Genomic DNA, 24,300 nt, shown 5'->3' on the forward strand with positions numbered 1-24,300 from the left:
GAGGATGGGCCTAGCAAAGAGATGGTGTGAACAAAATGGGGCTGAACTCTCCACTGGAAATTAAATCCTCATCAACAATGTGTTTGCTCCTCGCCTGTCATATTAGTCTTTAGGATGTGCTGGAGCACTTCATTTGCATTTTAATGTGAGCTTAGCTTGCTACCAATTGAGCAGAATGTTGTTATCCAATCAGTTCACACGTGATTACATCAAACTAATGCCTTTATATTCCTTGATCCATTATAATTAAAATCACATTACTGATTTTAAGCAAATGTAAAATTTAATCAGTTTGCATATGCAGCTGTCTTTAACAAAATATTTTAATAAGATCTGTGACTAAGTAATGACATTAGAAGGAGTTTGGAATTTGGTTTTGTTTAGCAAATCAGAGCATAAAGTGCTGTTCTTCCAAAAAAAAAAAAAAATTAAGCACAAGCCAACAAGCGTAAGAATGCTGATTGCTTTCTGCTCCACTGATTAAATCTGGAAGATGTGAAAATTCCTTTCTCTCCCCTCCCTCGAACCTAATAAAAATAAGTGTGTTTTATTTTCAATGTGGTATAGTGGCTAAGCCCTGACCTGGGTACCCCAGGCTAGCCCAGTCTCCTCAGTTCTCAGACACTAAGCAGGGCCAGTCATCGTTAGTACTTGTTTGGGAGACCACCAAGGAGGTCGGGTTGCTCCTTAGAAGCAGATAATGGCAAATCACCTTTGAATGTCTCTAGCCCTGAAAACCCTACAGGGTTGCGATAAGTCAGCTGTGACTTGAATGCACACACATACAAAAATTGTGGCTAGATTCTGAGAGACCAGGTTCAAATTTGCAGTCTACCAAAGAAAGGTGCTTGGTAATGTTGAACTAGTCACTCTCTCTCCTACATCCTACCTATCCTACCTCATAGATTTTGGCTGTGATCTCACACACTAAATAATGCACTTTCAATCCAAGTGCTTTCCAACTTGATTTTGCCAGTTCACACAAAAAATCCAGTTGGATAGTGCATTGAAAGTGCATTATTTAGTGTGTGTGATCATAGCATTTGGTACTGTGAGGTAGGGATGGGCATGAACCAGGAAAATTGTGGCTTGGTTGGTTTGTGATTCATTTGATTGCCCAAACTGGTTCATGGCTCATTGGTTAATTTAATTTGGGAGGTGTAAAACTCACTGGGATTTGGAATGTCCAAGTTAAAGCCCTTCAAAGCAGGCACACCCAGGAAAGCTCAGCTTTAGCTCTCTCACAACTAACACTTCTTTCTTCATGTTGCAAAGTGAAAGCAGCTGAGTCAAAGTGTCTGCACCCAGAACTGCCAATCAAGCTTTGGACAACTGCTATGGGTGTTTCTAGGGCTCCCAGTGTTGCCTAGGAACTGAACAAATTAACAGCAGGCTATCTGGAAAAAATAACCTCATAAATGAACCAAATGAACCGCTAAGGACCAAACTGGTTCAAAACAAACTGCAAATTGGCCTGATTCATGCACAAATCATGATTGGTGGATTGGTTTGTGCCCATCTCTATTTTAAGGATAAAATGGAAGCAAGGAGAACAATGTTGTAGCTTTGGATCCCCATTTGGGGAAAAAAAATAAGGTGTATGAACATGTGTGTGTGTATCCATCCTGAATATACGTTTGAGATACAAGAAGATTAGAAATTCATTGAACAGACAGCTAGTCTGATAATTTACTCCAGTATCATCTTTAGATGATGCAGATATTTAAAAAAATAATTAAAAAACCCATCACAGGCAACAAGCAACAACTGAGTCAGTTTACGGGTTCTGTGGATTCCCTTCTGCCTTTGAAGTAACAGAAGAAATTTTATCTGTCTCTCATATGTCTTTCTATGATCCTTTTCATCTATGATTTGTGAAACAATGTTTCTGTCTTGTCACATGAATGGCAATTTAGATCTTTCCCGTTTCCTTATTCATCAGAATTAGTTTAGCTAGGTTTGTTCTACACAAAACACTACATCACTTCACTATTTTGTTCCCAAACCTGGACTTGTGAGTCTGAAACCAATTAAAGCTGTGATTCCACACACTAAATAATGTACTTTCAGTACACTTTTCAATTGGATTCTACTGTGTGAATTGACAAAATCCAGTTGCAAAGTGCATTGAAAGTGGATTGAAAGTGCATTATTGTATGTGTGTGATTGCAGACTAAGTCTGCATATCAGAAGACAGTATTTTATGAAGGTGGAAGGCCAATATTTGGCTCCTAATAATGTTGGCCATAGAGTATTTTTACTTTTATGTATCAGTAAACAAAACTATTCAAACTACTGATAATCAGCCTACGGCAGGGGTGGCCAACGGTAGCTCTCCAGATGTTTTTTGCCTACAACTCCCATCAGCCCCAGCCAGCATGGCCAATGGCTGGGGCTGATGGGAGTTGTAGGCAAAAAAAATCTGGAGAGCTACCATTGGCCAACCCTTGTCTAGGGAATCCCATGGCACAGGGTGGTAAGCTGCAGTAATGCAGTCCAAGCTCTGCTCATTCAATCAATCAAAAAGCCTTTATTGGCATATATCAGATTATAAACAAACAAATAAACAGCTACAGAAATAATAAAACAGTAATATGCAGCTATACATTGGACAATTGATCCTTGATTACCAGACTTAAGAATAAAGCAACCTTTTCAGTTATTTCAGATGACAAATCATTCAGAAGACGCAAACCTTTACAACATCTGAGCAGCCTGTCATATTGAACAGAATTGGATCTAGAAACCTAAGGTGTGTAGTATCATATAGGGGACAATAAAGAAGAATATGGGACAATGAGTCAACTTGTTTTAAATTACATATACATAGTCTTAATGAAAGTGGGATTTTTTTATATCTACCTTAGGTAACTGCTGATGGGATTGTATTGCATCTAGCAAGGGTAAATGCTCTATGCAATTTTGGAACATGGAGAGTTGATAAATAAGAAGACAAATGACCAATAGTTGGGGAAATTCCAAAATTCAGAGGGGAGCAAGATTTGTTTGCAGCACTCATTAGATTTTGTAATTCATTATCTAAAATTCTGTGTTTAATTACAGAGTATGCATTTGCAAGAGGAAGCATGTGAAGAGAATCCATAGACAAACCTAAGGTGATTATTTTCCTCTCTATGCAGGAAATCCATTTGGACAAGGAGGATTCAGACAGCATTTGATATAAATAACTCCCACAGTTGGCGGAATAGTGCACGTGTAGCCAATATTTGATTGATATAAGCCATGCTCTAGTTTCTAGCATATCGAGGCCTGTTTCTAGACAAAGAATGGCATATGAGACACAGCATGGTAGGCCCATGATTTTCCTAGCAAATTGGGACAGAACTCTTTTGATATCAAACTCAAAGGCACTAATCCAAGTTGAAATGCCATACAATAACTGCAGGATTACTTTGGTCTTATAGATTTTTAAAGCCGCTGGAACAAACTGGTTGCTTCTATTAAAGAAAAAACGAGAAATGGCTGATGCAGTAATGGCTGCTAAGTTAACTGCAGATTTACGGTGACATGTCCAGGACATATTGTAACTAAAATGGAGACCTAGGTATTTAAAATGCCTGACCTGTTCTATTTCTTTCTCATTGAATAGCCATTTGTGGATTTTACAAGACTTAGCAAAAACCAGAATCTTAGATTTTTCGTAATTCAGATGCAGTTTGTTTTCTTGAAAAAAACTGAGACATCTTTTCATCAGTCATCTAAGCCCAACCCTCGTACGAGAAAGGAGTACTGTGTCATCCGCGCATAGCAAGATGGGTAAGCGCGTAGAGCCCAATTTTGGGGGATGGCAGTCTATTTCTGTTAGTACAGGAGCAAAATCATTGAGAAATAGATTGAATAAAAAGGAGCATGTATGCATCCTTGTTAACTCCTTTATTGAAGGGAATTTTAGGCATCAGTTCCCCAGTAGTTGAAGTTTTGATTTGGCAAGTGATGGAGGAATGTAGAGTTATGATTAGTTTGAGAAGTCTACTATCAATGCCCAGTTGATGGAGTTTAATCCATAGTCATTCTCTATCTATAAAGTCAAATGCCCGTTTAAGGTCCAAAAAAGCTGCATAAAGTTTGGAATTCCCAGGGGTAGTATATTTGTCAACCAGGTGTGCTAGAGTGATACAATGATCTACGGTAAATTTACCCTTACTAAACCCAATTTGTTTAGGGCCTGTTTGCTGGGACATCCAAGAAGTTAATTTAGTTAATAGATGCTTGGCATTTAGTTTGCCTGTAATAGAAAAAAGGCTGATTGGCCTGTAATTAGAAGGAATTGTACAGTCACCTTTCTTGTTGATCGGGACTACAGTTGCATTTCGCCAAGCATCAGGAATAAGGCCCGTTTGATTAATCATGGAAAAAAGGGAAGCAAGAGGAACAGACCACCATTCTGGATCTAACTTTAAGAGCTCTGGGGGAATCAAATCAGGGCCAGCTGGTTGATTAATTCTATTACTTCGTCTGGTGTCACAGGTGGCCAAGCTGGTAAGTCCTTATCATAAAAATCACTTGGCTTAATGGTACAACCTTGATTTTGCTGAAACAAGTCAGAGAAATATTGAAACCATGCACATGATGGAATCACAGACATGGGGAGAAGCCCCACACATTCAGACCCTGAGGTTATAGCCCAGAACTTCTTAGAATTGTTTAGAATAGTGGCTTGGTATAGTTGATCCCACTGATGGTGCAAATACTCTATTTTTTTCTTTGTCATGCTCTCCCTTAGCTGTTTTTTTTACTTGGAAGTACTCTAAAAGAAAAGAGGAGTTGTTAGAGATTTGGAATTGGCTATAGATATTATGTAATTGAGTTTTTAATACTCTGCAGTCTTCAGTGAGCCAAGAGTTAATGACCCTAATGCTCTTCTTTGTGGAATGATTAAATTTTATACTGAGTGACTGAGAAAAATGGGAAATCAGAGTATTGTAAGGTGAGATCTTTGGTGTGGGATCCATGCTATCAATTTTAGAGACTCTAAGATCAGAAAAAGATCTGAGTTGAAGTAGTTGAGATGCCACCTGCATAGAATGGTCGTTCCATACAATTTTAGGTAAGATTTCTGGTTCAGAGGTCAGAGAAACTGGTGGATTGAAAGGGGCGGCAAAAAGGCTGGTTCTGAGTGTTAGGATCAGAGGCAGGTGGTCACTAATAACAAAATCCCCAATCTCAAAGTTCAAATCACAAGATTCCAAGAGAGGAGACACTAGAAAGTAATCAATTACACTACATCCTATTATAGAAACAAAAGTGAATTCGCTGGCCTTAGGGAAACAGGTAAGTTTATTCAGTCATACTCTATTGAACTGAAGGCAAAATTTAGTGAGATGTAGGCCAGCCGAATTTATGTAGCGTCTTTAGATAATCCCTCTGAGGAAAAAAGAGGAAGAAGGGTATCATTCTGATTGACTTCAAGAGCTCTGAAAAATATCAGGTGGTCCCTGTCTACTCTTCCATTAAAATCCCCGGCCAGAATAATTTCAGCAGAGGGAAATTTCTGTTCTAATGTTCCCATAAAAATAGACAAATGTTCCCAATGTTGTGAAAGGGCATGGCTATCTAGGGCAGGGGACACATATAGATTAACAATAATCAAAATGGAGCTTTCAAAATCAAGTTTGACAGCTTGTTTTGAATAAGTATCTGATGGTAACATAGTAGCTCTACAGTTTAATGATAAGGAAATGAAAATAGACAACCCAACTTGAAAACGACCTTTAGGTTTGACTCTATAGGCTGGGAGACAGAAGTAATTGAATCCTTCTAATTGGATCACATTGTGAGACCATGTTTCCTGCAAAAGTATGATATCAAAACTTTTTAAATAACTAAGAAAATCTACATCATTAACCTTACTCCTCCATCCTGCAATGTTCCAGGAAATTATTTTTAATATAGTTGGAGGAGGAGTAATTGAAAGTCAGTTTGCTGCAGAAAGCTGCTCAAGAGAGTTGTTCATATCATGGAATACACAGCCATTGGCTGAACCACTTTGAAGGTCGGAGATTGTTTCTTGCAGGTTTTGCTGAGTTACTTTAAACCCCTCGCTAGGGCGGGAATTATTAGTCCCCAAGATAATAGTATGTATCTCAGCTTGAGTTGAAAGATGAATGATCCTCTCAGGGGCTTGTTGGGGGTCCTTAGCAGTGTCTGCTGGGGATGACAGTGTAACGGGCGAGTGGCTTGTAACATCCGAAATGTTCCTTCGCAGGCAGGCTGCCATTGTTTCCAGTCTATCAACTACCGCTGTCCTTTCAGATATAGGGAGCCCACTAAAGAGGTTCCGGACCTCTTGATCAACAGTTTCTTGATCCGAAGGATTGATATCCATGAGTTGGGTCTCAGGAAACAGTGGCAGCTTCTTATGGACAGCATTGGGACTAGCTGGAAAATTCCCAGTTGTGCCCACAGGAATGAGTGGCACAATATTTGCATTGCGAAAGACCCGTGTAGGAAAAATCCCTTTTGATTTTAGGTAAGCTTTTCCCTTAAAAATTAAGTTAGGTAAGGTTGAACTGTTAAATGATAAAAGGACCCTTTGAGTTGGAAATAGGCTATGTAGCAATTCTACTGGCCTTAAGTCCACAATTCCAGTTTGGGAGCCAAATAAATTATGTAAGTGTCTCCTGACCAGGATAGGGGTCTTCCATGACAGGAGCGCTCCTCTGAATTTACAAACAGTCAAGCAAACTGAATAAGGTTGCTGAGTCAGCTGCCATTTGTCTTGGGTTATTTGCTTGGGTTGTTGATGATAAAAACTAAATGACCTCAAATCTGCAGTAGCTTAACTATCAAGGTCATGCTTGAGATGATTCAAACTCGATGTCTGCAGAGGTGGGGGCTTATCAGTTGAATTGTTTTTACTTCCGGCATCCTTGTCTCTGACTAAATTTGATAGTGACTCAGCAACATTCTCAAGTTTTGAATGTAGGGAATTTAGTCTTCTGCAGATAAAGTCCATTGGTTTAGCCACCAAGAGGAGCAAGTTTGCAGGGGTTTTGTTGACCAGAGAAGCTGCCTCGGGGTGGGTAACAGAGGAGTCAGGAGCTTCATTATCACTGTTAATTAATCCAGTGCTGGGTGTTACAGGTGGTAAATCAAAGTATATACTCTCAGAAAGGTCAACGGTGTCCTCTCCTAGCAAGGAAAAGCAGTTAGTAAGAGGTATTTGGAAGGCATCTGCTGATTCTAGGGTAGCTGTGGAAAAAAAGTCCTCAATATTCATTTGTTTAGAATCAGGAAGTATAGATCCATCACCCTCCTTCCTCCATTTGTGGGGCTGCATTTTATCTATTTCTTCACTTAATTTCAACCTTCAGTTAGATTCACAGTTCAAATTAAGAGACTCTAAAAAAAAACTGTCTTTGAGGGGCATCATAAGACTTTGTAAAACTTTATAAAACATCAGCTGTAGTTCGTTAGCTGCAGCAGCTTCTGAGTCAGAAAGCAAAAGCAGAAGTTTATTAACTGATTAAACAGCCAGAAGCTCTGCTCATGATCTGAGTTTGATCCTGATGGAAGCTGGGTTCAAGTAGCCAGGTCAAGGTTGACTCTGCCTTCCATCCATCCGAGGTCAGAAAAATGAGTACCCAGCTTGCTGGGGGTGAAGTGTAGATGACTGGGGAAGGCAATGGCAAACCACCCTATAACAAAAAATCTGCCAAGAAAATATTGTGATATGATGTAACCCCATGGGTCGGTAATGACTTGGTGCTTGCACTACCTTTACTTTTATTTTAAAATCTAATTTAACTTCTTCCAACAGGGCCAATCAGATTTGAACTCTCATATTTACCCTTTGCCCAGTTGTGATGTTCCTCTTACATTTCAACTGCGTTCTACTGTTGCTGTTTTTCATCATGAAGAATCCCACCAGCTGACACATCCATCAAGGGCTTTTGTTTCTGGGAATGCCCTTGTGGATCATGATATCCAAAAGCAGATGATTGCATTTTCAACACTTATTCCTCATGTCATAAAGAATGTTGCATTATCACTTGCAGAATTTTTGTTTTATTTCTAGTGCACCATAATACTACTCAAGCATCTACCTACAGTAGCAGAGCTTGCAATAAAATACTATTCAGAGGGGGAAATGGAATGGGCAACCTGGTGAACTATAACAAGGGAAATTTGTGTTGTTTTCAATGACTCCCCAGAGTGGAGCCGATCTATTGAGTTGATATTCTGGAGGGAATTAAACAAGACAATCTTTTCCCTTTCTGAATAGTTCAGTTAGTTGTAGAGAGTAGCCATAATGGCCTGCCATAGAATAGTTAGATTTGAGTCCATTAGCACCATAGAGACCAACACAATTTTGGGAGTATGATTTTTGGGAGCTTTGTCTCTTCAAAGCTCATATTCTGAAAATCTTGTTGGTCTCTAAGGTGCTACTGGATTTGTATCTAGCTGTTCCTCCAGTTAGTTGTTTTTACAGCACTTTGTGTGTTGTTTTATGCCACTTATGCATCATGGGCTACCTGTACAACAAAATAATGCAAAAATAATGAAAACATGTTTAATAAAAAACTGAAAATAGCAGAAAGATAAAGACTAATATGTTCCTTTCCTGTGAATGAGCAAGAAGGTTGAAACAGAGATATTTCAAGTCAAAACAGTGGGTATGCAAAACTTGGAAGCATCTCTCCATATTATTTTCCCATTGGTCTGTGAAGAAAACACATGGAGAGGCTCATGAGGAAGTAAAATTGGAATGCTTCTGGGTAGGATGTCTGAATGCAAAGAATATGGATTGTGTGTTAAAAAGTGTATAGAATTCCGACTGCTTAACCCATCCTTCATCTCTTACATGTCAGACAGAACTTGCCAGATTCCACTCTTCTTTGTTGCTGTTGTTCAGTCACACAGATGAGTCCAACTCTCTGCAACCCCATGGACAAAGTCATGCCAGGCCCTCCTGTCTTCTACCATCCTCCGAAGTCTGCTCAAATTCGAGTTTGTTACATCAGTAACGCTGTCCAGCCGTCTCATCTTTTGCCGTCCCCTTCTTCTGACTTCTGTCTTTCAGGATCTTCTCCAGTGAATGCTCCCTTCTCATTTGGTGGCCAAAGTATTTGAGCTTCAGATTCAGCATCTGACCTTCCAGGGAACAGTTTGGGATGATTTCCCTTAGGACTGACTGATTTGATCTTCTTGCAGTCCAAGGGACTCTCAAGATTCTTCTGCAGCACCACACCTCAAAAGTATCTATTCTTCTGCACTTGGCCTTCCTTATGGTCCAGCTCTCACAGCCATACATTACTACTGGGAATATCATTGCTTTGACTATACGGACTTTTGTTGGCAGGGTGATGTCTCTACTTTTTATTTTACTGCCCAAGTTCGCCATAGCTGTCCTCCCAAGGAGCAAACGTCTTTTAATTTCATTGCTACAGTCCCCATCTGCAGTGATCTTGGATCCCAGAAATGTGAAGTCTGTCACTACTTCCATGTCTTCCCCTTCTATTTGTCAAGGTGTGATGGGGCCGAATGCCATGATCTTAGTCTTTTTGATGTTGAGTTTCAAGCCTACTTTTGTGCTCTCCTCAAAACACCCCATACAAAGTCTGCCGTGAAAATGTTGTGAAAGCAACATCACCCCAGAGTCAGAAACGACTGGTGCTTGCACAGAGGACCTTTCCTTTCCTTTTCCTTTCACCCTCAACAAGACGTTCTTTAGGTCCTCCTCACTTTCTGCCATTAGAGTGGTATCATCTGCATATCTGAGGTTGTTGATGTTTTTCCCAGCATTCTTAATTCCGGCTTCTGCATCCAGGCCAGCATTCCGCATGATGTACTCTGTATATAAATTAAATAAGCACTCTTCTAGATAGCTGCATAAAACATTCATTAAACCAGTGTTCCATGTCTTTAAACACAGTATGGGGGGGAACTTAGGCTGGTTAACTTGTAAGGAAAGGGCTGTGGCTCCATGCTAGAGCATCTTCTTTGTATGCATACCATCCCAGGTTCAATCCCCATCATCTCCAGTAGTAGTGGTGATGTGAAAGACCTCTGCCAGAGTCCCTGAAAAGTCCCTGTCAGTCCATGCAGACAATACTTATGTTGATAGATCCATGGTCTGATTCAGTGTAAGAGAGTCTGAGAGAGACTGAACACTATGTTATGTACTGACATTTATTCATCTACTTCATTTATATTCTGGCTTTCTCCACAGTGAGGACCCAGTGCATCTGATATCATTCCCCTTTCCTCTATTTTATCCTCACAAAAACCCTGTGAGGTAGGCAAGGCTGAGAGTTTTCAGCTCACTCAAGGTCACACAAATAAAGCATGAGACCAGTGGCTCCTTAAAGACTAACAACATTTATTCCAAGATCAAGATAGTTAGCCGTGTTAGTCCGTCTGTAGCAGTAGAAAAGAGCAAGAGTCCATTCGCACCTTAAAGACTAACAAGCATTGTTGCAGGGTAGAAACTTTCATGAGTCGCTGCTCACTTCTTCAGAATGTGAGTCCATCTGCCTATATACTGGGAAGTGGAGTGATTTCAGATGTCAAATGACATTAGCGGGCAAATGACAATAGAAGGTGTGATTGGATTAGTTGTGTTATGCAGAGGGGTATCAGGGATGAAGAAATCAATATTGGTAATGAGACAGGAAAACTAGCTCTCAGTTCAGTCCAGGAGGATACATTGTCTTGAGTGTCATTATCAATTACAATTCAGCAGTCTCATTCTAATCTTCCCTTGAAACTCCTTTGTAAGATAACTGCTGCTTTTAGGTCAGCAACTGAATGTCCTGGAGGATTTAAATGCCCCCCACCAGTTTTTAAATGCTGTGGTTTCTGATATCAGATTTACATCCATCAGTTCTTTGTCAAAAGGACTGTCCTGTTTCTCCAATGTAGAGGGTGAAAGGGCATTGCTCAAGTGATGGCATAAATCACATTAGAGGATGAGCAGGAGAATGAACCTGAGATAGTATACCTGTTGTTGCTAGGATCTATGTGAGAGCAAAGCAACTGTATCTGAAGAAGTGAGCAGTGACTCATGAAAGCTTATATTCTACCACAAGTTTTGTTAGTCTACTGGACTCTTACTCTTTTCAACATTTATTCCACTAGAAGCTCACTTGAAAAAGAGTTCACTTCCTGAGATATAATAGGGGAAATGTCACTCCACAAGGTAACCCAGCAAGCTTCCATGGTGGAGTGGGGATTCAAACCTCAGTCTCTCAGAGACTAGTCCAACCACTACACAACACTGACACTCTTTGCATCTCTTGGGGAGGAGGGTCCAAAGCAGGAGAAAGTCCTGAAGCCTGACTTTCGAACCTAGCCTTGGGTTACCTATCTGCTGCCCTGCATATACAATTGACCACACCTCTGCTCTGACCACAGTGCATAAATTTCAAGGATGTATTAACAGGTTCTTATAGTTTCTGACTATTAAAAATTAGATAATGTTTACATGCAGCAAGTTGGATTCTGCCAACAGGTTTTTGGGACTGTGTAATAGTGTAATCTATACAAGGATTCAGTGTTAAGAATACTGGCTTGTTATTGACTTCCTACTTGTTTCTCTCAGAAAAGCTAGAGAGACATAATTAACAAGCCAGTGGATTGGAAGTATGTGAAGCTTGTTTCTGCATTATGAACTGCCTCTGTATACACAGTAGCAGTCCAATGAGTTTCTGGCTTCTAATAAGGGATGCTGCAATCCTTGCAAATAATGTGCTCACAGATCAAATTTGCATTGCTTGCAATGCTCGATCGAGTGTGTGTGTGTGTCTGTGTTCTAAAACATGAACAGCTTTGGGTCAAGCCTGGGTGGAGGGGGGGTCCACCCATCATTACTTCTAGTTTGCACTCCTTCGTTAACTTTAGATCATCCCATACAGCAGCTCCCATTTTTAATACCTCAGTGCATCTGGGCCTCTGACATCTGGGCTTCAACCTCTGGTACACACACAGAGCTGCTTATATGACCTTACCTGCCTACCAGTGGGTTCAAGCACACTTTTGTCTCCACCTAGTAACCAGAGTCTCAGAAGACAAAAGGGCCAATACAAACAATTTGAACAGACTCAGAAAGCCCTCTCAAAACCTAAGACATTGATGCACCAAAGCAATGCACAGAAACACCAATCCGAATCCTGTTTGGCAGAGACATCTGTTTCAGTTGGGTGACATTTCTGTCAGGTGCATATCTTCAAAGCACTCTCTTTGCTGAACACTGAAACCAGACAATGGTGAACAATGAACACTGAAACCAGATAATGAGGTGCCAGAATAATACTTAAATCCTAATAGCCTAGATCATTCTGGAATGTTGGAAATTGCTGCAGTTGAATTAGGTAGATTAACTATATTAAAGAAAGGATGTGATTTTCATAGACTCTTGATGAATTACTACGCGAATGCACATTCCTAGTTTTATTTTGATAGTGTAACATAACTACCCCCTCCCTGACATGCTATAAAACCATCTTTCATGCTAAGGGGGTCTCTTAGAAAAAGAGATTGCTTATCAACGTCTGTCAGGTTGATGTTTGTCTGACAGGGGTCACTGGAGATCAGACAAATTGCTACAGTACTGTAAATCCAGGTAATCCTTCAGTATCCTGTGGCTTTACATTTAAGTGCTGGTCTTGAGATACTTTCCACTATGTTCACTTAAAGCACAAAACTCATTCTGCAATAACAGCACCATGTAAAGATTTGAATGATGTTCTCGCCAAGTCAAGCTGTCATCCAACAAGCGTGGTACAAACAAGGCATAGATGTCAACATTTTGATGCTGCTGGAAAGCATTTCCTTTGTGATTCATCTTGCTACAATTGGATAATCTTCCTCCAAGGCAAGTTTGGGGCATTGGTGTAAAGAAACCAATGAACCTTGCCAGCAAACAACCCCTGGCTCCCTGCTGGATGGGAAATTAAAACGGAGACGATGAAGGTATGAAGTTAATCCTATATGCATAATGCATAGGTCCCAAAGTGTTCTTGCGCATCTGTTCCACATAAAAATCATAAAACTGGCCTAAATATTAGAGGTTTTGAGGTAAGAGAGTGTGTGCCTCTTTCATGAGGAACAGAGAAGTGAAAGGTGCAATGGTGTCACTGAATCTGCCTCCTTTCTCTACCTGGCCCCACTGATGGACCTCCAGATGGCACCTTTTTTTTGCCACTGTGTGACACAGAGTGTTGGACTGGAGGAGCCATTGGCCTGATTCAACATGGCTTCTCTTATGTTCTTAAGTAGTCTCAGGATAAGGACCGGGAACAGGGTTGGAGGATGCAGTCATTGTTTCCCTGGTTATCCTTTCCACATGTGCGATGCTAAGACTCTGGGTGGAAAGGTGGGAATCTTTTTCAATCCATTTATACCCCATTTTTCTCCCCACTGGGAACCCAAAGTGGCTTGCAACATTCTCCTCTTCTTCATTTTATCCTCACAACAAATTTATGAGGTAGATTAGGATGAGAGTGTGTGACTAACCCAAGATCATGCAACAAGTTTCCATGGCAGAGGCCCTGCCCTGGATAGCCCAGGCAAGCCTGATCTCATCAGATCTCAGAAGGTAAGCAGGGTCGACTCTGGCAAATACTTGGATGGGAGCCATCCAAGGAATACCGGCAGGTGAGAGGCAGAGGCAGGCTGTATCAAGCCACTTCTTTGAACATTCTCCATGCCTCAGTAGGAGTCACCAGAAGTCACCATGTCTTCCAGGCACAGACAAACAGACACACACATGCATGCACACACAAAACGAAGAAGATCACATGGCAGAGTGGGGATATGTATCTGAATCTCTCAGATCCTGGTCCAGCACTCTAACCCAAGGGTCATCAGTGTGGTGCCCAACCCATTTTGTAGCACTCACCAAGTGTTTTGGGGAAGGGGGTGGGGCCAGGTAGGGCTTTTGTTTAGCAAGTTTTCTGTTAACTTTTGGAAATTTGATTGGCTGGGCAGGTTTTTTCCCAACGTTGCTTTGACAGCAATTGCCATCTCAGCATAAGGATCTGTACTGGGTTACTGAAGTTAAGCTGTGGCAATTATTTATGGCTGGCTTTGCCTCCTGCAGCAGTCATTTTGTGGCAGCCATCTTGTTGCTGCACTCACCTTGTTGTGTCAGAATTCCAAATGTGGCAGGAAGCTCAAAAAGATTGGAGGTCCTCTTGAACACTTTAACCATGGCACATGTTTGTATATTTATTCTATTTATTAAAACAATTCATACCCTGCTTTTCTTTACAATATCCTGCCTTTTCTCTTGGTTCAAGAGGGCTTCAATGTAATCACGATGCAAGGAATGAATGGTGAGTGGAAAGCTGTAACAAGATCTAATGTTGCAAAGCAATTCTCAAAAAGCTTTCAAGCCTCCAGTGCATGTCACTCCCCTCTGCCTTTTAAGCTTCATTATACCCCACTTTTCTTCCCAATGGGGAAACAAAACAGCTTACCACGCTCTCTTCCCCTCTGCTTTAACCTCACTCCAAGGCAGGCTGGCCTGAGAGAGTGATTAGCTCAGGTCACCCCGTGAGCTTTTGTAGCAGAGTAGTGATTTGAACATGTGCCTCCCAGAACCTAATCCAACACTCTATTCACTACTCTGTGCTGGTTTGCACAAGACTGGTTTCTGACCCTGGCCCTGAAAGTTCCAGAATATATGTAATGCAACATTGCAGAAGCTGTGCTCCACAGACAACGAAGTATTGATTTGTATACATGTGCACATAATATTATATCAGGGAGAAGCTGTAGATCTGAACATAATACAGATAAGGTGAAACCCACAGCTACAGCTCAGTGCATTTGCAACCCACCTTGTGGCGAAGCCTGAAGGAAACCCAGATGAGATTTCTGAAGTCATTTAGTTGAACTGTAATGAAAACTCTATTTTCCAACTGTTGAGCTCCTCTAAACAGATATCTTTTAATAATGCATGTTTATTGCAAGGCAGATGTGAAGGAAACCAAGTTACAGAAGATGGGCTGTAAATATTGAGGTCCACATTTAATGCAATAAAAATGCAGGGGCATAAAATAATCACTTGTGCAGCACGCATACCACCCTCAATATCCACACTCCCCTATCATATGTGAACATCTCTAGGAAGGTCTATATTTAGAGCACAGCTAAGGTAACTGTTTTGGTATATGACAAATGCTGCCATTGTTTAACACCATCCTATAGACTGCTTCTTGGTCAAGGCTATGGCAAAGGAAAGAAAGAACACATTCCTTGAGCAAAAAAGTATTTGGGGGTGGGGGCTTGGTTTGGTTAACTCACTGCGGGGGGGGGGAGAAGACATTGTATGTTGTTTCTTTTATCTTATTTTGATTACATTGTTTTGAAATGTTCAGGAGGACATTTTAATAAAGGTGATAGGGTTGTCAGGGGGTGGGGGGTGGGCTCCCTCTGGGAATCCTACCCCCCCCCCCAGGGAAAGTGTATGCGCAATACATAGCCTCTCCTCTCGTCGACCTTACCAAAGCTTTCAATACCGTTAGCAGGAAAGGCCTGTGGCAAATCTTGGAACATTTAGGATGTCCCCCAAGGTTCCTCAGCATGATCATCCAGCTACACGAAGACCAGCGAGGCCAAGTCAGACACTGCAACGACCTCTCGGAGCCCTTCCCAATAGGCACAGGTGTAAAGCAAGGCTGCGTTCTCGGGCCAACTCTCTTTACGATCTTCTTTAGCATGATGCTTCAAAGAGCCGCAGTAGATCTAGATGATGACGATGGTGTCTACATCCGCTATCGCACCGATGGCAGCCTGTTCAACCTGAGGCGACTAAAGGCCCACTCCAAGACAATGGAAAAACTCATCCGAGAGCTACTGTTTGCTGATGATGCTGCACTTGTCTCCCACTCGGTATCAGCTCTGCAGCATATGACGTCCTGCTTTGCAGAGGCTGCCCAGCTATTCGGCCTAGAAGTTAGTCTGAAGAAGACAGAAGTTCTCCACCAGCCTGCACCCCAGGAAGATTATCACCCTCTTTGCATCACTGTGGGTGAATCAGTTCTGAAGACAGTCCAGCAGTTCAGCTACCTGGGGTGCATCATCTCCTTAGATGCCAAGATCGACAAGGAGATTGACAACAGGCTGGCAAAGGCAAACCGTGCATTTGGCCGACTGCACAAAAGAGTGTGGAGCAACAAGCATCTGAAAAAAGGCACAAAGATCAATGTTTACAAAGCGGTTGTGATGACAACCCTCATCTACGGCTCCGAATCGTGGGTTTTATACCGTCATCACCTGCGACTCCTCGAGCGCTTTCATCAGTGCTGCCTTCGCACCATCCTCAACATCCACTGGAGTGACTTTGTGACCAACACTGAAGTCCTCAAGCGGGCGGAGGTTACCAGCATCGAGGCACTGCTGTTGAAGACGCAGCTGCGCTGGGCAGGGCATATTTCTAGGATGGAAAACCACCGCCTTCCCAAGATTGCCCTGTATGGCGAACTCTCCACCGGCCATCGAAATAGAGGGGCACCAAAGAAGAGGTACAAGGACTCCTTGAAGAAATCCCTTGGCACCTATCACATCAACCATCACCAGTGGTCTGACCTAGCCTCAGATCGCAAAGCATGGAGGCACACCATCCACCAGGCTGTCTCTTCCTTTGAGAACGCACGCATAGCTGGTCTTGAGGACAAAAGAAGATTGAGGAAGAATCGCACTGCTACAGCACCAACCCTAAATCAGTCTTTTCCCTGCAGCCGCTGTGGCCGGACCTGCCTGTCCCGCATTGGTCTTGTCAGCCACCAGCGCGCCTGCAGCAGACGTGGACTATTGCACCCTTCTTAAATCTTCGTTCGCGAAGCCAAGCCGAGAGAGAGAGAGAGGGTTGTCATTGATGGGATAGATCAGGAGGGAGTTTCAGAAAGCGATTAGGGTTGTAGTTAATTGCACTGCTTGCCATAGGTATGTATGTATGTATGTATGTATTTTCAAAATTTATATGCCACCTTTCTGGCCTTACAAGGGTCACCAAGGTGGCTAAAAATTAAAATATACATGATAAAGTTACATTATAAATCCATTAAAATCAATCTCCCTCCCCTAAAGATTTTTTTAAAGAATTAAAATACATAAAAAGAGTTAAAATATATACAAAACATTTAAAAACTGGTTAGGAAGAAGGGAACATTGAGGAGCTGCTAAAAAGTCTTTACTTGCTGGCAGAAAGGGATAGATGAATCACACTGGGGAGAAAGTTTCAGATCGTTGGTGTCACTCATGACTGAAAAGGTCCTCTTTTGAGTTGTCACTCACCTAATCTTAGAAGATGGAGGCAGCCAAAGCAGGGCTTCCAAAGATTAGTGTAGTAGCCAGGTGGGTTCATAAGGAAATTAGGCGGTCCTTCAGGTATGTTGGTCCCAAATCATATAAGAGCTTTGAAGGTCGAGAACAGCACCTTGAATTGTGCCTGGAAACAAATCAAAAGCCAGTGTAGGTGGGCCAAGACTGGAATGATATGGTCACTATGACCCATTCCAGTCAACATCCAGGCTGTAGCATTCTGTATCAGAAAAAGCTACAGCTGGTTATCCAGTTGAAGCTGCTAAAAGTCACTCTTGGCCATAGCTGCCACTTGCCTATTCAAGCCTGGGTCCAAGTACACCCCCAGACTATAGATCTGTTCTTTCAAGGGGTGTTCAACCCCAGCCAGAATGTGTAGCACCTTAAATCCCACATCAGATTTTCTGCCCACTAGTAGCACTTCTGTCTCATCAGGATTAAGCTTCAGTTTATTAGCCCACATCCACTGCAAAACTGCCTCCAGGCATTGGTTCAGGGTTTCTCTAATCTCCTTGGAATTAGTTGAAAGTGTGAAATAGAAATGAATGTCATTCACATATTGGTGAAAACCCAGCCAGATCTCTAGATTACCTCAGCCAGTGATTTCCTGGAGATATTAAAGAGCAAAGAGGAGAAGATGGAATCTTGTGGGACTCCAAGGCGCTAGACAGTATCACGTTCTGAAACCTTCAGCATCACCTTCCGAAACCTACCCTTTACATATGACCAAAACCACTGCAGAATGGTGCCTACCAATCCCTGTCCAGATAGGCAGTCCAGAAGGATACCATGATCAATGGTATTGAAAACTGTTGAGTTCAGGAGAATCATTCTCCCACCCTCTGTCCATCTCCAAGCACAAGGCATCCTCCAGGGTGATCAAGGCTATTTCAGTTCCATAACCAGGCCTGAAACCAGATTGGTAGAGATCAAAACAATTTGCCTTATCCAAGAAGGCTTGGAGTTGTCCAGCCACCACCGGTTCAATCACGTTGTTCAATCATCTGTTCACACCGCTTTGATTTCAAATTTTTGTTACCCAGTTGCTGCATTGTTTATGGTATCTTTTACTCCAATCCCTTTTATTCTATCATTTATTCTAATTTAGCAATCCACTTGCTGTCTCAGAGAGTAAGGCACAGCACAGTAAATCAGTTACATTTTAAAAATACTTTTGTATAGTAGGTTACCAAGTTGACTAATTAGAACAGCCAGGACAGGAATGTAACACATCTCAACTTGTGTGCAGTAGAGCTACTGAGGAGTTGGGATGATTAGCTTCCTACAAAAGGTAATTGTTTCTCCTTTCAAGTTTATATACCCTATTCAGATTCACCTTCCTTTGGCAATTCATCAACAGCGGCGAGTGGATTGTTCACTCTGTTGACTAGATTTTGTTTTCCTCTGTGTCTACACTGAGATTACACTTGTAAGTGAGCTATGGCTCTGTCAAAAGCAGATTTGTATTTCTTTCCATGCTATAACTGCAACTAACATGATAGCTTTTTTCTGAAACTCATTGATAGTTTCAGAAATATCACATGGCACTACCCTTCGTTCTATACCAGTGTAGACCATTTAGCCTATACCAGTGTTCTTCATCTGGAATAACCTGTGTTTGAATGCTCCTGTTGGGGGGGGGGGGAAGCAAACAAGCACCTTATTCATGTGGAGAAATGACATATCAGGGAGCATCAGAAAGAATACTGGACTAGGATTCTTCTCTCTGACATACCAGTTCCTCTTGTCAATTGGTAACAGCCTGATTTGGTACTATTTGTTAACGGTTGCCATACATGGAGATGCAAAAAGCATTTTCTTCTCTAATGCATATCTTTATTGTATATTGATTGCAGCAGCTGCATAAAAGCCCAGCCCAGCCCAATTTTGTCAAAGCTTCACAGCTAAGCAGGACCAGCCATGGTTAACATTTGGAGGATAGACTGCGTCCCACCCCCAAGGGAAACATGGCTTGCATGTTCCTGGGAGTGCCATGAGTGGGTCGTGACTTGATAACACAGAATTATTGTTGTTGCTGTTATACTGATAGCTAGGTAAAAAAACCTTACACTACTATCCTTTTTTATTGGAGGATATTTTTTTTTTGGATATAAATTGAGTAATCTTTTAAAATAACTTTTTAAAGGGGTAGATTCAAGTGGGTAGCCATGTCGGTCTGAAGCAACAGGGGCACCTTTAATATCAACAAATTCTCAATCAAGGTATAAACTTTCATGTCTGAGCGCAGTTCTTCAGGGTTGTCTTCCATTTGTGTAAATACAGTAAGAACCACTGCTGCAACCTTGAGACCAACAGTCATAATCCACTTCAGTTACAGACACAAGGCACATTCACATGTGATCATTATATATGTAGCTATCTCCTGAAAAACATTGCCCTATGTCTAGCTCCTATAGTATGCTGATAATACATATGGGCACGCTGGTACTCTCCCCCCCCCACCACCTTAGGTCTGCTGTTACTTGTGTGGAATACCACTGCAGCCTTTTGTGATGTAGAAGACCTAGGCAAGTCTGGTAGATCCATGCCAGCAGGGCAGGCCCTAGACTGTCTGGCACCCTAGGCAAGGCTAACTTCTGGCACCTCTCCCCCCTGCACTGATAATGTCACCGAGTCATGTGGGGGGTGTCCAATTTGGCACGCCCAGAAGGCTGGCACCCTAGGCAATTGCCTAGTTTGCCTAGTAGCAGGGCCAGCCCTGCAGCAGGGGGCACGTGTACCCATCCATAGCTTTCAGACTGAGAGAGAAGAAGGTACCTATCACCATGGTTCTTCACCTCTTTCCTGACTCTGTTCCTCTCAGCCTCATGAGCTGGAGCCAGTGTGTCCTCTCTGAGGCCAGCCTCTTTGGAGGCTCCACCCCTCTCAAACTCACAAGGGGTCTGATCAATTCCTATGGGAAGCTATTGCTACCCCCAGGTCCTAGCCCTGACTCATCTCCTTGTTTCCGTACTCCAGCTCAAGACTGCATTGCAACTGATCATCAGGCAGTGGGCTGTTAAAGGGCCAGTTCCTATCAAGCAGTGAAGCAGTAGGCGTTGTCTTAAGTTTGCCACATACTCTGCTGATTTGGCTCATATATATTGGGTCCTTGGCTACCCTAACATGTGTTCCCTGAAATGTTGATCCTTGAGGTTAGTGGACACCCAAGATCATTGTGAAAGGAGAGGGAATCATAAAAAAAACGGTCTTCCTTTTTCGACATGCCATTCCATCAGGGGGATGGTTATTGTGCCAATGGAACAGCACCTTAGGAGCCAGCTGCTATCTGACACCTTGGACTTTTCTTGCTGGATGTGGTTGGCCATCTTTGTTTTCTGCTGATGGCTTCCTTTCTTTGGCAAGTGTCCTACAGGTGCAAATGCTTAATCAGAGAATAAGTAATCTGGCCTAAATTTATGGGATTATAAAACGACCTTTGTTTCATGCAGCCACAGCAAATGTTGATGGGCAGCGCAAAAAATCAATAGGCTAACTGGCTCCAGCTCAGTTACTCTGCAGTAAAAGATCTCAAGGAATGAGCTCATTATGTCATAAGCATTCCAATATAAAAGAATGATGTTGTCAAGCATCCATAAGAGCAGCTAGGAAAAAGACTCATCCAGTGAGGTGTACTCTTTCACAATAATCATATTGACAATCGTTTTCTCTCTCACTGTTGCTTTCCACCAATCTCAGGGCTGATTTTTGAAAACATTAGGAAAGGGGGGAAGCAGATGGTAATTGTTTAACTGGATTACTTTCTTTCAGTCACATCACTTTTCTACGCCTAATGGGTGAGTGCCTGAGTAGGTACCACCAACAATGGTCTTCATGTGTATATAATTAGAATTCTTGTTTTGGCTCTCAGGCAATTATTTTCAGTTCTTCACATAATTCCACCGCTCATTGTTGTGAAGGCCGCTGTTCTTCCTATTGAATATGTTTTCACAGTGAAACAGTTGGACGTAAATTGGCTAATTCCCTCAGAAAAGAGAACTTTAGAGTTACAAGGCACATAACATCAAGCATGTTTTGCTTAGAATCAATTATAATTTCCGACTCCCACATGAGTGTGGGGCTTGGAAAGAAGCAGGCAACCTTTTGCACTCATGACCTTCATCCTAGAACGCCAGGAAAGTTTTCTGTTATTGACAGGTAGAAAAGAGGATCAGTGCAGTCTTGTAGAGGATCAGATGCCAAACCCAATGAATGAGGTGGTTCACTAGTACAATACTGACTAGAGACAATATCTCCAGCTCCACCCAGTATTTACCATTTCAGTGCTTCACTGTTTAAATCACTGGCTGTAGCATTGTAGCACACAGCAGAGTGACTAAGGATCATTTTTATATAAGTTGTTGTGTCCTGCCTTTTAACCAAACCATTTGAGAGCCAGTTTGGTGTAGTGGTTAAGTGTGCGGACTCTTATCTGGGAGAACTGGGTTTGATTCCCTACTCCTCCACTTGCACCTGCTGAAATGGCCTTGGATCAGCCATAGCTCTGGCAGAGGTTGTCCTTGAGAGGGCAACTGCTGTGAGAGCCCTCTCAGCCCCACCCACCTCACAGAGTGTCTGTTGTGGGGGAGGAAGATAAAGGAGATTGTGAGCCACTCTGAGACTCTGAAATTCAGAGTGGAGGGCGGATATAAATCCAATATCTTCTTCTTCTTCTTGAAATTATTAATGGCAAGCTGGGAACCCCCAAGGATTTGTAGAGATCACATCATTTTCTCCTGTATCCCCGTATCACACCATTTTCCCTTCATCTCCTCCTGGCAGCCCTTACACCTTTTACCTTTTGCTGCTTCCTTCTACCCATCTCACTCACCAACTGACTTTTCTTTTATCTGCTACCTCAGTCTTCAACTTCTTTCTTTCTTTCTTTCTTTCTTTCTTTCTTTCTTTCTTTCTTTCTTTCTTTCTTTCTTTCTTTCTTTCTTTCTTTCTTTCTTTCTTTCTTCCTTCTTCACTTTTTCCCCCAGTGGGCACCACAGTACCATCCATTATTCTCCTCTCTTCCATTTTATCTTTACAGTAACACTGTGAGGTAGTGCTGCAGGTACAGGCATCTCACAGCTCACTTGCAGGGTGGCCAGCCACAAAAGGCTTAGGTGGGGTCAAGTCTGCATCAGGGTTCAATCAGCAGGCCAGACGTGAATAGTATTCCCAGCAATTCCTTCACTGGCTCCCATGGGCTGTGGATATATTCATCCAGTTTGGTGCAGTGGTTAAATGTGTGGACTCTTATCTGGGAGAACCAGGTTTGATTCCCCACTCCTCCACTTGCACCTGCTGGAATTGCCTTGGGTCAGCCATAGCTCTGGCAGAGGTTGTCCTTGAAAGGGCAGCTGCTGTGAGAGTCCTCTCAGCCCTACCAACCTGACAGGGTGTCTGTTGTGGGGGAGGAAGATAAGGGAGATTGTGAGCCACTCTGAGATTCAGAGTGGAGGGCGGGATATAAATCCAATATCATCATCATCATCATCATCATTATCATCATCATCAATCACAATGTGGCAATCCATTCTTCCTCCATCAGCCACCCCCAGGTGTACTGTATCATAGTGTTCAAGGTCCAGCCCTGCAATTGACCCCTTCTTTGGTGCATCATTTCAGGCTCTCTCATGCCTAGCAGTGCATTCTCCCCAATTCCAATGGGAACTTTTCTGGCCAGTCCCCCAGATTTCACCTGCCAAGTATATCAGATGGCCCCACCAGATTCCACCTGTCAGATATGTCAGCAGGTCCCACCAACTGGCCATCACCCCCGTGGTCTATGAGTAACTTGTACTCCCAGCCCACCTGTCAAAGGTGGATTAGGCTAAACTAGAGTGACTGGTCTAAGGTCACCCAGCAAGTTTCCAGGACACAGTGGGGATTTGAATCTGGATCTTCCAGATCCTAGCCTGACATTCTAACCACTACATTTCACTGGTTCTCAGCTTTCCCTTCCACCCCACCCCCCCAAACTGGCAGTATCTCCCTGAGAAAAGTCTGCAAAAGTCATGCAGTAGAAACTAACAGGAACTAAGGTTTGAAGGCTGGCAATATTATTGTAGTTGCCTAGCAACCTCTACTATGGTTACTGTGATCTCAAGGAGCATTCATGTCTTAAAGTACAGACACTGCTTCTATACTTTTGAAGGGGGGTTAACCTCAAGATGTACAGTATATTTTTAAATTCAGATTTATTTATTTGTGTGTTTGTTTATTGAAAATCTGGGTCTCTTCTCAGATTTGTAGACATATTTGTCGTGTCTGTTCATGGCCCCAGCCTTAGCATTTGAGTGTCTATGCTGAGAATGAGATATACACCCTTGAATCCCCACTCAGGTTTTCTCTGAGTTTGACTCACATGCATTTACCTTGCAGGAAAACCCTGACCAAAACAGCATCCATTTATCTTGGGACAATCATAGGACAAAAATGGAGTGAACTCAAGTGTAGTGTGGGGGGGGAAACAGATAAAAACAGGGGTGAACTTGAGTGTAGTGTGGAATGTCAGTTCAGGGACAGGGCTGATCCAGGATTAAAGTCTAGTGTGGAAAGGGCCATACAGTTGAGATTGAAGTAATGTTGAGAATCAGATATATCAACAAATGCGATCAAGGACAAAACATACATTACAATCAATAGCATATAATGCAGGTCCAATGACTGCTGTTTCTAAAATAAAGTAGCTTCTAAAAGGGGATGCTGTTTGAGTGGGGGAAAGTGGGTCTGTTTTCTTATTGCCTGCTTGCTGTTTTTCAATTGCTCACTCAAATTGTTCCTTTTTCCCTCCCCTCCCCCCCTGCTGCAACACAAGCAAACACACATGTAAAACAAAGGTGGAATAAAAAACAGGTCATGAATCTTACGCTAGAAGTAGGACTTCCATTTGTCAGTTTCTGAAATGCAAAGGAGGAGGTTAGCATAGGGCCATGAAATGCACATTATAGGTATCCAAGTTGCTCTCATCACACAAGGTTCCAAATATAGACAAACATGTCATTGGAATATTCCTCC

Source organism: Heteronotia binoei, chromosome 5 (genome assembly GCF_032191835.1).
Source record: "Heteronotia binoei isolate CCM8104 ecotype False Entrance Well chromosome 5, APGP_CSIRO_Hbin_v1, whole genome shotgun sequence".
Classification (NCBI taxonomy): domain Eukaryota; kingdom Metazoa; phylum Chordata; class Lepidosauria; order Squamata; family Gekkonidae; genus Heteronotia; species Heteronotia binoei.